This window comes from Pan troglodytes, chromosome 4 (genome assembly GCF_028858775.2).
Source record: "Pan troglodytes isolate AG18354 chromosome 4, NHGRI_mPanTro3-v2.0_pri, whole genome shotgun sequence".
In the NCBI taxonomy this organism is placed as follows: Eukaryota; Metazoa; Chordata; class Mammalia; order Primates; family Hominidae; genus Pan; species Pan troglodytes.
This window is the reverse complement of record NC_072402.2, coordinates 38,865,835-38,878,427: the sequence shown is the minus strand read 5'-3', so window position 1 is coordinate 38,878,427 and position 12,593 is coordinate 38,865,835.

Below are 12,593 nucleotides of genomic sequence, written 5' to 3'. Positions count from 1 at the left end.
GGATACAAGTATTGATTCTGGGTGTGTCTGTGAGGGTGTTGCCAAAAGAGATTACAATTTGAGTCGGTGGGCTGCGGAAGGCAGATCCACCCTTAATCTGGTGGGCACAATCTAATCAGCTGCCAGCAGATACAAAGCAGGCAGAAAAAACGTGAAAAGGAGAGACAGGCCTAGTTTTCCAGCCTACATCTTTCTCCTGTGCTTCCTGCCTTTGAACCTTAGACTCCAAGTTCTTCAGTTTTGGGACTCGGACTGGCTCTCCCTACTCATTAGCTTACAGACAACCTACTGTGGGACCTTGTGATCATGTAAGTTAATATGTAATCAACTCCCGTTCATATATGTATTTGGGTTGGGGATTGGTGCGTTTGCATATATCCTATTAGTTCTGTCCCTCTAAGAGAACCTTGATTACTACAGGTAGCCCCTGCTCTCCAGCAGTGCTAGTCTTGAGCTGCAGGAGAGCACCACTTAACAATGGCAGGGCCCCATGTGAGCCCACACTGGCTAATGCGCTGCAGTTGTTCAGGATTTAGCCTGGAGCCTGCCTAGGATATGAAGGGTTGGTCTCCTCTGGTCTTTTGAAGGGTGCATATCCAGAGACTCTCAGTTGATACTTGGTTGCTTTGGAGATTTGGGGTCTTTCAGTGCTAGACTGGTTTACCCTGATTAAGATTAAATTTTACTTCCCAGGACAGAAGCACATAATGGTTACACTTAAAGTTAAGGTTATATTTTGCTTTCTGGAACACAAACACATAACAGAGGCATAAACCTATGGATCTTTGCACCAGAGGTGATTTGAAGAGGGAATGCAGGCATGCCCACCCCTAGCCCCTTCATCTAGGCATCCTGTTAAAGCAAAAGGCGTTTGCATATATACTGACAAGTTTTCTTCCAAGAATATTGTACCAATTTACATTCCTACTAAAGAGCTGAAAGTGCCTTTTTCTCTCTGCCTTCCCAAAGCACCAAGCCCAGGTGTTTAAGTTTAAAAAAATAATCAATTTTATAAATAATAAATTATAGTAATCTCTCAGCATGCATTGGGGATTGGTTCCAGGATGCCCGCTATACCAAAATCTGCACGTACTCGAGTCCCACAGTCGACCCTGCAGAATCCACAGACAGGAAAATTTGGCTCTTAGGTTTCGCATCCCATGAATACTGTATTTTCAATCTATGGTTGGAAAAAATCCACGTATAAGTGGAACTGCACAGTCCAAACCCATGCTGTTCAAGGGTTAACTGTAGATTGTCGTATACTGATTTGTATTTCCTTGATTTCTAAAGAGTTGGAGTCTTTTTCATATTTATTGTCTGTTTATATGTCTTCTTTTATGAATTACTCCTTTGGGTGTTTTACAATTATTTAACGGTATGTATATCTTTTTCTTTTTGATTTAGTTTAGTTTAGTTTTGAGACAGTGTCTTGCTCTGTTGCCCAGGCTGAGTGCAGTGGTGTGATTATGGCTCACTGCAGCCTCAACCTCCTAGGCTCAAGTGATCCTCCCACCTCAGCCTCCCAAGTAGCTGGAACTACAGAAGTGGGCCACCATGCCTGGATATTTTTCTTATTTTTTAATAGAGACTGGGGTCTCCCTATGTTGCCCAGGCTGGTCTCAAACTTCTAGTCTCAAGTGATCCTATCACCTCAGCCTCCCAAAGTGCTAGGATTACAGGCATGAGCCACCATGCCTGGCCTTTTATTCTTTTTTAAGAGTTCTTTGCATATTACAAACTTATCTGCCTTCTGTGTTGCAAATCTTCTCAGTTTGTCATTTTCTTTGGATGTTTATTATGAATTTTTTCAATGTAATTGCAGTGTAATTTATATAATTTACATACAATAAAATGCATCCATTTAAAGTATATAATTCAGTGAGTTTTGATAAATGTATAACAACATAACCATGACCATAAGGAAGATATAGAATATTTCTGTCACCTCCAAAAGTTCTCTTGTGCCATTTTATATGGATCTAATTTCCATAATTTTAGGTTACTTTTTTCCTATTCTTGGATTTCATATAAATGAAATAATATAATACATACTTTTCCACAAAGCATGATTTTGAGGCTCACCCATGCTGTCGTATTAGTAGTTTGTTCCTTTTTATCGTTGTATAGTTTTCCATTGCATGACTATTCCACAATTTGATTATCCATTCACCTATTGATGAACAGGAGGTTTTTCAGTTTTGGTCTCATGAGTAAGGCTGATATGGACTTCTGAGTACAAATCCTTTTGTGGACATACGTTTTCACTTCTCTTGGGTGAATATCTAGAAGCAGAATTGCTAGGTCATACATAAATATGTATGTATACATATACACATAAGCATATACATAATTTTATAAGACACTGGCAAACTCTTAAAACAAATAGTGTCATTTTGTGCTCCCACCAACACTGATGAGCATTTCAGTTGCTCCAAAGGTCTATCAACATTTAGTGCTATAGTATGTTTAATATTCGCCATTCTAGCAGACTTTTTTTGGTATTTTCTTGTCAGTTTAATTTGCCTTCCCTGATGACTAATGTTGTTAAACATCTTTTTATGTGCTTATTGGGTATTTATAGATCTTCTTTTGTTAGGTATCCTTTCAAATGTTTTGATCTTGTTTAAATTTTTTTTTTTTTTTTTTTAGTTTCAAGATATTTTTATGTGAGGAAAATATAATCATGTATGTAGTACATTTCCTAAAAATAAATAAATAAACTCTCCTGGAACTAATAAGTAAATTTAGCAAGGTTGGAGGATACAAGGCCAATGTACAAGAATCAATTGTTTTTCTATGTATCAGCAACAAAAAATTGGAAAATAAAAATTTTTAAATGATTATTTATATCTTTAAAAATCTAAACTACTTAGGGATAAATTAAAATAAAATATATCTAAGGCTTATACACTGAAAATTTATAAAATACTACTGAGAGAAATTAAAATATATACATCAATGGAGGAATAAATAATGTCCGTGTATTGAATTTAATATTGATGAGATATCAGTTTCCCCTAAGTTCATCTGTAGATTTGACCAATCCCAATCGAAACCTCTACAGGCTGTTTTGTAGAAATTTACAAGCTGACTTTAAAATTTATGTTGAAGTAAAAAGCACCTAGAATTGCTAGAAAAAATAAATTGAAAGGGAAGAACAGAGTTGGAACACTCATACTGATTTCAAGACTTAGAATAAAGCTACAGTAATTAAATAAATGTGGTACTAGGGAAAAAATAGACATATAGATAAATGGAACAAAATAGACCTACACATATACAACCAGTTGATTTTTGACCAAATAATCTTGATGTTATGTTTGGGTTAATGAGAGTATTCTTCATTTTAATATTGAAATCATGTTAACTTAGTGAGAGAATGCAGAAATAGTGGTATTAAAGCTAGTGGCAAGCTAGCCCATTACAATCTAATAATCCGTGGCCCTGATTTACCAATGGGCAGAGAGAAAATGAACCACTTTTGCAAATCGCAGAGATCTAATTTGTAAATTGCCTTTCTCAGGGTACAAGTCTGTAGGTGGCCCCCAAATAATTATTAACTATTCACAATAGTTCTTAGTAGTAATTGACTTATTTGAACAAACAATTGGTTCCCATATTTGCTTTAACCAGACTTAAGGACCAAACATACTTGACTTCAAATATAGAAGACAGGTTAAAAGGGAGCACTTATCTTACTCTTGGGAAAGTGACATTAAAATGATTTATGTCTTATTTCTCAAAGTAGCCATTTGCCATTGATTTTACCCATGAGGCGGGCATATAAACACCAAAAGAAAGAACAAACAGTACCTTCTGAATTCAGTTTCATGATAGAAATGAGGGTCAGAAATAAAATTATGAGAACCTTTGGGGAACACAGATGAGAGGGAGTTGGAGAAATGGCTTGCATGGTAATCCCTGCCCTCTCTGAGTAATGTCTCCCTCCACATTTCTTTTGTCTTTCAGAAGATTTTGCTTTCATTTATTTAAGGGTAGGGTTCTTACATGTGGTGTTCACATGAATCAGTTGAAGTAATAGACAAGAACACTTTGCAAATGTTGACATGCTTTATAAATTTAAGGTGTTATTATTGCACTTCTGAAAGTATAATGAAGACTGAAAAAAGGTGGTTATCTACTGAAAATCCTTTGGTGATAGTAGGACTTTAAAAACATCTTCATTTCCCGTCAAATAACCACTATGAACAGTTTGGTACAAATTTTTCCCATCACAGCTTATAAAACAAAAACCCTCATTACAGGGATATAATAAGGAGTTTCTTGTCCCCAGTTCTTTGGGTCTGGCCCAAGGACTGGGTCGGCAGCTGTTTTGCAAAAGCTGGCCACTCTCCTTCCCCCTTTTCATAGTCTCTGCCCAATTGGCCAGCAAATTAATAAGGCTTCATGTCATCCAGTGTTTTAGTTAGAAATTAACAAAGTAAAGTCTCATAAAAAATGTTTAGGAGTTGATGGTATGTAGAGTCACAGTTTAAGAACTCCATATTCTTTACAAGCAGAGTTTCTTCACTATTTCTAGCTTTCCCCACTGATCAGTTAAACGTGGCCTTGTGACCCCATGGCCTTGTTGTCTTCTTCTTTGTACTCTGCTGTCCCTGTTAAGGACACTGAAGGCCAACCTCTAATCTTACTTCCTGGTAAATAAATGGTGCACATGACCAGGATGAAATTCTAAATAGCTCAATGCTATGGAATCAAATGCCAAGCTAATGTGAGAGTCCTTGGAAGAAGAGGGAGTGAAGAGCACAGGGGTTGACTTGGTTGACTTGAGGTTAAAATAATTGGCATCACATGCTTCCTGCCCTTGTAAGGCATGGCGTATTTAAAAACCAATTGGCATTGTGGAACCTATCCTAGCTCTTTTACAAACTAGCCAAGTGTGCAATGGTAGATTAGGTAGCTTCTGAATTGGGGGCTCCTTTCATTCATCATGGGGATAGTAATGTGTGTGTTGTACCTATCTCTTGGTGTTATTCTAAAAATTGTATGCAATAATAAATGTGATAGGGTTTTATAAAATGTAAAACACTAAAAATTCTTTTAAGGATGATACCTTTTGACCCAATCACTCTGCAGAAGAAAAAAAAGCCAAGTGTTTTCAAAAGCAGAGGTCAAAGCTATAGGTTTACTTCTACTTGCTCAGTCCTTTACTCAACTCGTTCAGCATGTGTCTGTCAAGATCTACAGAACCACTCTTCTCTCACCTTATGGGACCAAATGGTGATAAGAGAAGGTAGGCACACTAGCTTCATATCCAAAACAACCCATTTGCCCTGCTTCAGAACCCACCCCCGACTCTGGAAGACTCTCAGATTTCCCAGACTTGCATTGGCGTTAACAGGATTCACCTGGAACAGAAGGTGTTGTCTGTGGAAGCATTTGTATATATGTGTGTTGGGGGGAACATGTATCTTTGTGGTGGGGAAGGGACACAGCAAGAGTGACTTGTGGGGGTCAGAAATTACCCAGGCAAAGCAGCCCTGGGAAGGCACAGGCAGAGCTTTGGGGAAGTTCTGCATTTCTGTCTCCACATTCATGAAGTTCAATATTGGCACTCATAACTGACTACAAGCCAGGCTCCTGGGCCCACAACAGGTCAAAATAGTGGTATACTGATACATGCTTAACTGGCTTGGTGGGAGAAAGGGTAGTAAATAAAGCCCTGATTTACAGTGTTAGCCAAATTCTCTGGTGTAAATGCTCCCACCATGTCTGAGTTCAAGCTACCAGCGTGATGTCACTGAACATGGAGCTGGAAAGAGATGTGCAGTCACACACCATACACAATAGTCTCACCATACAAATCTCAGAGACAAATCTCTTCAAGTGCACTGATAAGAGAAAGCGTAATAAAATAATTAGGAAGTGATGGGGTTTAAGTATTGATTACTCTTGTTTTCAATATAATTTATTTAATTACTTGCCTGTATAATTTAATTTTTAAAAATGACAGTGTCTAACAACCATCTTGAAAAATTCCTGAAATTTTCACACTCAGCTCTCATGAACCAGTACAGGCCTGCTTCAGCATAGCACTGGGTCCAAAGGAAAAGAAGAAAATGCTGAGTGTGTGGGTGGAACATCTAACCTCTTCGGACGTACAAGGCTCCTGCCTATGTCATCCTTTCCCCTGGCATGGTAAGTGCCCTAAAATAGGTCTAAGACAGACAATAGGGCTTCTCTAGCCAACAACTGCAACAACAACAAAAACAAAAACAAAAACAAAAAACGGAAAAACCTTCTCCCTACTGGCATAAAAATTCCATTGTACCTCATGGGCTAAACCATATCCATGTAGCAGATAGATATTGGAAGGATTATAGGAAGGGTGAGTTTTGAGGTCTAAGAAAGATAAGAACTTAGCTAGGCATGGTGGATCATGCCTGTAATCCCAGCACTTTGGGAGACCAAGCTGGGCTGATCACTTGAGGCCAGGAGTTCAAGACCAGCCTGGCCAACATGGCAAAATCCCATCTCTGCTAAAAATACAAAACTTAGCCAGGTGTGGTGGTGCACGCCTGTAATCCCAGCTACCTGGGAGGCTGAGGCAGGAGAATCACGAACCCAGGAGGCAGAGGTTGCAGTGAGCTGAGATCGTGAGTGAGACTGCCTCAAAAAAAAAGAAAAAAAAGAAAAAAAAAGAAAGATAAGAGCTTGGATTATATCAGAACAGACAAAACATTATCATAGAAGGTTCTGGAAGCCAGCTGTGGCATTTGGACACTCAGTGCTTAGGTTGAGGAGAAGCAGAAGAAATGATGGAAGGAAACTCTCTGCACTTCACAATTCTGCCCTGGGCCTGTCCTGGCATAGTTCTTGAAGAACAACATTTCTTCATGAGATTCTTTCGGTAAAGATAAAAAAAAAAAAAAAAAAAAAAACCCAACAAAAAAAACCCCACAACCTTCTGTGGTCAAAGAAACACATCTTCTAAAATAGGTCTCCCAGAATTCAGGCCACCGGGTTGTCTTCGGTACCATAATGGGATACAAAATGAGAAGGGCCTGAGGTCTAGGCATTACTAAATCCTGCCCCAGTGAGTACACACAGAGAGGAAAATGACCAAATGCCATTTCAATCCATTATCAACCCAATATACTTCTCCTTGAGTGGAAGCAGAGTTAGAAATCTCATTCTAAAAATAACATTGTGATCTGTGGCCTGGAATAATGACGCCTATCTAAGGCCAGGTTAAAGCATGTGCACGTGTGCAAGTGTGTGTAGGGTAGGGTGAGAGAATGAACACTCCCTTGTGTGTATATGCAAGTCATTTTCTTTTCTATTTTTATATATTTTTCTAGGCAGCAGATGCAACTCTGGAGTGGGGGAAGAGGGCGGGAAGAGAGCCTGTGCTGCTGAGCACCTACCAGGACTTGTCAGGGCCCAGACACCCTATGAAACACCTTATGTTGGTTATCCCACACCAAGCTCGCAAACCTCTGAGGTAGGCAACTTTGTCGCAGAGAGAGGCTGAGTAACAAGCCCAAAGTCAAACAGCCAAGAAGAGACAGAACTGTATTAAACTTATCTACTGGACCCCAAAGACCACTCTTTTCCCTACGGTACAGTACATCCTTCCCTATCTGGACCGGAGTTGGCCACAGAAGTTGGATCATCTCCATTCCTGTATACCCGGCACCACATTGGTCCCTAGCACAAAGTAGGGTTCACAAATATTTGTTGAATGTAGTGATTTCAAAACAAAGATTTAACATCTGAAAGTTTGCCTGGCAGCATGTGAATTGGGAAGAGACTCCACAACTCTCCTAGATCCTGTGACATGGCTCTAAGTGCCAAGACATTAAACCAGGTCATAGCAGGCACTAATTCCTGTATTGCATTAACAGTTATCGGTGTATTCATAAGTGTGGCCCTGCTTGTCAACACTCCTCACCATTCTTTGAAGTCGGATGCCCCTTAATGATAAGGATGTGTTGGGTTGTACACCAGACCATGTCTATTTTTGGCTTTGGGCCACAGGGGTGCTTAACACTTTGAGAAAAACCCAATAGAGGAATAGCTAGATTTACAAAGAAAGAACCTGTTGGGGAGTGTTTGCATTACAAAATTATTTACCACAGGGTTTGTTTAAATAGTTCCAAATTTAGATTGTGTATAGAATATGAATCAAGACACCCTGGCCGATGTGCACAGCACTTTCCAGGGCACGTCGATGCGGAGGGTGCAGTGGAGTCCTTCCACACCTGCCCCTTCTTGTGCAAGGGGGCACGCGGCTGCTCCCTCCTGCATCCACCTTTCTTCTATCCAGGAAGAGAGATGTCCCCTCAATGTATGCTCAGGAAGTCTGGTGAAAAGACAAGCTGGCTGCTCCTGAGCAGGAAAATTTGAGTGGAAAAATAGACTTGGAGAAATTGAAGGGATGAGTAGAACGGATTGTGACATCTGCTAGGAATGTCACCTCAAACCCAGAAAACACCCAGCCCAGGGAGTGAGGCCCACCCTGTGGGACTGTGTGCCCAGGACTCCTGGGGAGTCTTGAGGGAGAAACACAGCCCCCACAGCACAGAGCCCCCACCCATTTACACTAGCTGGCTTTCACCACACAAGGGGGTAACATGAGCCAAATGTTTGATGATGAGGAAGTGAAGTGGAATGTGAGAATCCTCACTGCTGACGTCAAGCTAGCCTTTCATTTTATTTATACCCATGACACTGTGACACAGGATCTAATTTTCCATTGTATTTTTTCCTCTGTTGGGAACCAAGTGATGACAAGCAAATTTGTGCCTGAGCCTGGAAAATATTTTAAATTTGAAGACAGGGACGATACGAGAGTCTATGTCTATCTCCATCCTGCCCCTCTCCCCTTGAATTACTAAATTAACTATGGAACAGGGCAAAGGAGTAACACTCCGACAGGGCATGGCAGCCTGAGAAGTGAGAGCTGGAAGCATCCAGTTGCCTGCTCTTCACTTGTGTCAGGCTGTTCCTTCCTGGCACAGGGGCTGGAGGGAGGCCAGGGAGCAGCGAGGCTGCACGGCAGCCCTGGCACAGAGCCTCGGCTGCCGTCTGGGGATGAAACTGGGCTCTGGCACCAGGAGCGTGGTTCCAGCTCCCTGACCCAGAACTGCCTGTGCAGGGGCTGCTCTGCCACTTGTGCCCTGGTGGGACCCCACTCCTCCTGCCCCTCTGAGGCAGGGCAGATTCAGGAACAGAGCTGGATCTGGGTGGAATGGCAAGTCAGGGATGCTGGGGCGAAGGCAAGTCAGATCCCTTCTGCAGAAGCAGCCTTTAGGGATGTGCCTGTGATGGGGGAAGAGAATGGCATGTGTGTTCAGCAAGCGACAGAGTGGGCTTTACCACAGCTCCTTCCTCTGCTGCCAGACCAGTGGCCTCAGCTCCATCAACAGCCTCCCTCCATTACTCCCCATGGCTTCAGGTCCAGACACAGCATTTCTAACGTGGGTCCCTCCTCCCACTCTGAAATGGAAGCTCCACCTCGTCCCTGCAGACCTGCCATGTTTTCAGTAGGGCCTCTTTTCACCAGCTTTGCAATCATGTTTTTCAGCCTCTAACTCCAGAGAAATCTTGACTTCCTTGTACTCAGTTCAGAAGACGTTTGTTATTCAGGATTCTGATGCAGAGGTCTGATAAGAGAGGCCTCAGGCCTTCTGAGTTAGTAAAACCAACAGAGTCTGGGGATTTAAAAAATCCAAGAAGCACAGGGACAGCCACACCCTGAGAGTTGGCGCAGTGCCAGCTCCTGTCACTTGAACTCTTCCAGGATATTTAGACATGGGTGTCAGTGAGTTTTCACTACATTTACCTTGGTGGTTGTGTTTGATTTTGTTTGCTTGCTTGTGGAAACAAAGGGTTTCCCGTAGCACCAACACAGTCAGACCTGTGTTTTATTGATAAGATGAGAGAGCATAATAGCAGGGGCGCAGTTCAGCTTTGGGAGGTGGGGGCTGGGAAACCCCTCTGTAGAGCTACAGTTCACATAAAGCCTAGAACGGTGCTTCTCACATTTTAACATACATCACAATCACCTGGAGGGATTGTTAAAACACAGGTTTCAAGGGCTGACCCCCAACGTCTGAGGTGGACCCCAAGAATTTGTGTCTCCAAGTTCCAAGTGACACTGAGGCTGCTATTTGGAGACCACACTTTGAGAACTACTGGCCTAAATGGCAAGTAGGAAGTAGCCAGGGAAAGAGAGTAGGAGAGGAGGTCAGAGCAGGCAGCAGCAGCATGTGCAGATACCTGAGCTGAAAAGGAGTTTGGTGGCCGCAGGGAATGGAAAGATCAGCATGTCTGGAAGGCAGTGGATTGGCAGCTGTGTGGCTTGAGGTAATCTAAGAGATACACCTGACCCTCATCCCCATCCTGAAACTCACTCCAACGAAGCTACCTCCAGTTTGTCTTAGACACATCTCCAGTGTGTCTAAGAAGAATGGTTCCACTGAGCCCTGGAGGTGTGCTACTGCAGCTTGGGATAATCAAACTGTGCCGACCCTGTGGATAGTGTGAGTGCTGAAAGTGATTAGGTATGCAAAGGGCTGAGTGCAGAGTAAATGCTCAGTGCACTGTAGTTTTCTCTCCTCCCTGACTTGAAACACGGCTCTATCTCAAGTTCCCTATTTTAGCTATACGAAGACATGTTCCTGAATTGGTGCTGAGGTGCTATCCTGCACCTGCAAGCAAAAAGGGTTAATGTGGAGGTTACCCCTGAGACCTGAACTAGGGTCCTGTTGAGTAGATGGCTATAGCTAAGAAATCTGGATGCCGCTTCCTAAGAGCAGTTTTGGGCATGTATGTGTTTTCCTCCATCATACCCAACTGATAAATGTCTCAGGTTTTTAAACCAAAGGAAGCATAGGTTAGGTTTTTGGAGCCAGAGTGCACAATTGGCCTTAGATCAATTCCTTTCAGACTGCATTTATTGAGCGCTTACTCTGTGCCAGGTACAATATTAAGTCTGGGAAGACAAAAGTGAACAAGACTGGGTCCCTTCTCTTAAGGAGCTCATGGTCTCACTGGGAGCTGGACACGTAATTAACCACAGAGCAGTGGGATAAAAGCCACAACAAAAGTCTACACAGAGGGCAAGAAAAACTCGGGAGAGGGAGCAGTTCTGCCTGGGGATGTCAGAGAAGGTCACAGATAGAAAGTGACATCTGAGCCAAGCCTGGAAAGGAAACTTCTAGAGAATAAGCAGGACTGAGGATAAATGAACACATCTCCTTTAAGAACTTTCTTGTTATTGTTTTAAGCTCTGAACTAAATCATCGTTATGAGTTTCTAGGAGATACACGGCCACATGGTGTTAAATTTGATTTAAAATATTGCATAAGCCGATATATATAGAAACACATATGGAAACAATCTGAAAATATTTCTCCTCAAATATAGTGCCATTTGCTTTTACGAATTTGCTATTTCTAGATAAATATGTGAAATATGGTTTGGTCTTCTGAGACTCAGAAGAAATTATATCACTGTCCCAAGAAAAAAATAACTTTGGTTGCTAATTCATTCATTCATTTAGTCAGTCAACAAACATTTAGTTAGGAATTTCAATTTTTGAAGCACTGCAATAGTCCATCAGGGTAAACAAAAAGATGTAAGACATTGTCTTGACCTCAGGACTCTTCAAAACTTGGGAGTGAGAAAAATACCTGAACACAAATAATTCTAACACAAATCAGGAGTATATGATATGGATGAGTACAAACAAAATGCTCCAAGTATCTAGAGGAAAACAAGCTATTTTCTGATGGAAATAATTGGAGAAAGCTTGATCATTTACAAAGGCGAATTCATTTGCATAGGCCTTGTAGTGTGGAAAGGGATTGGACTTAACAGAAACAAGCATTGGGGAGGTATTCGAGGCAGATGGAAGTTTGTGAACAAAACAGGTGGGAAAGCTGAGGTTACTTGGAAATGGCACTTTGTCCTATTTAGGGGTACGACTTGGGGAAAGAACTGAAATAGATGGATGTCAGTCTCACAGCATAGTTTGAACTTCATTCCACTGGCTGTGGCTTCTTGGAATTTGAAATGCCAAGCATTTGTCACTTGGTTCCTTGTACACTTGTTTCAGTTGGCACCTCAGGCTTGACCTTAATCCTGGCATAATTCTGTCTGGCCCATAGAAAAATTTTAAAAATATCAATCTGTGTATGCTGGGAGTAGTAAAATCACAATGCAGCTCTAAAGCCACAGATTGAAAGTTGACCCTTTTCTTCGGGAATTTATGATTCCACATCTGGAGGTTGCAAGAGATGGATTTTGTGTCCAAGTCCCTTCAGGAAATAGGTGAGGGCTTATTTACACAGGTGTGGGCAGGGTTAAAAAATGGTGCAGTGTCTGTGGGCTTGTGAGAGCCAGGAAGCTGTTTCCACTCCCTAGGCAGGTGGTAATGGGGCAGGGGATGAAGCCGACAATGGAACTTGGAAAGACTTTTGGGTTGCCACGGAGGGATGGAGGTCCAGCCCTGTGCTTGTGCCTTTCATTGGCTGAACCTGACTGACTGGAAGCCAGAGGGCCAGGGACCCATTGATGAATTCCCCACAGGTCAGACTCCTAGGGCACAGGATGAGGGGAGG